Below are 1572 nucleotides of genomic sequence, written 5' to 3'. Positions count from 1 at the left end.
CTAGAACTGAACTAGAACTAGAACTAGAACTGAACTAGAACTAGAACTGAACTAGAACTAGAACTGAACTAGAACTAGAACTGAACTAGAACTAGAACTGAACTAGAATTGAACTAGAACTGAACTAGAACTAAACTAACCAACAGGTCCGAAAACTTTTCTCTACCACTATACAAATTTATTTGCAGCGTAATGTATAAGTAATATATTGTTAGAATATTGATAAAAATTGCAGCTTTTCATCATTAAATTTTATTTACCCGTGATGTTTGTTCGTGTTTACATTTTTGTTTTATAGAAAATGTAAATTTATAAATTTTGATTTTATTATTTTATTTTTCTGTTCCTTTTTTTCAATTTAGTTTTTTATTGGATTTACTGTATTTACACACAGCCAACACATTGTAAACTTGTAATTACCCAAAAATGTAATATATTTACAAGCATGAATTTTATTTGGGGTAAATAAATAAAATAATAATACATTGTCATTCACTTTCATATTCAAACGTATCAATTATTCCCAGAACTGTAGATATCGTAATTGCCTTAACAGAGAAGACATGTTATCATTGTAATCGAATTTATGAAAAAATGAATATTTCTATTAATATTTTGTATGGAGATTAAATAAGTACATATTTTTTGAATTATTATTTTTTTATTACATCTTCAAAGTTACAAATCAATTCTGCTCCTCTTTAAGCTCATACATCATACGACTACAATACAATAGTACTTCGCAATAATTCTGGAAAAAGATTTGGCAAAAAGATTACATTGTCATAGATTGATTATATTAATCAAAGGCTTTATGTAAATTTCGCTAAATTTGAACAGATGAGACCAAAAGATGTCAAAAGCGAGAAAAATATACAAGAAGAAAAAAAAGTGGAGGAGTGAATAAAATGCAAAAATAATTTAGCTCATTTTCAGTATTTAATCAAGTGAAACAAATTTCAAAGCTGTCCGGGGGTGGGTGCTGTTTGTATGTGTGTGTAATCAAAAGTACAATGAACGGGAAAAAGGGGTTTGTAACACCAATTTAAAATTCTAATGCACGTTACACTATAGAAGTAGTTGTATTTCAATGCCCTTGCAATGAAGCATTTTTTCGCATTGATTCGCTTGCTATGGCGACCAGTACATGACGTACAGTATATTCGAAAATTAAGCCTCACAGACGTCGTCATTCATCAACATGACAACCACAACAATGCCAAGTTCGACACTGACGTCGTGGTTGTACTGTTGAGTCATGATACATATACATATGTACGAAAAAAACAAACACAAATAGCAAAGGGTCTAAATTATGTATGAAATCTGATAAAATCTCTGATAGGATCAGAGTGCAAATCAAATATCTTATAAACTTAAGGCGAACTTTTCACACAGAAATGAATAGACATCAACCAAAGGGGGTTCTAAATTGTCTAGACCAGTCTTAGACTAGACTATAGGCTAGACTATAGACTAGACTATAGACTAGACTATAGACTAGAATATAGACTAGACTATAGACTAGACAATAGACTAGACTATAGACTAGACTATAGACTAGACTATAGA

This window comes from Lucilia cuprina, chromosome 5, assembly GCF_022045245.1.
Source record: "Lucilia cuprina isolate Lc7/37 chromosome 5, ASM2204524v1, whole genome shotgun sequence".
NCBI lineage: Eukaryota > Metazoa > Arthropoda > Insecta > Diptera > Calliphoridae > Lucilia > Lucilia cuprina.
Note: the sequence above shows the minus strand (reverse complement) of the source record.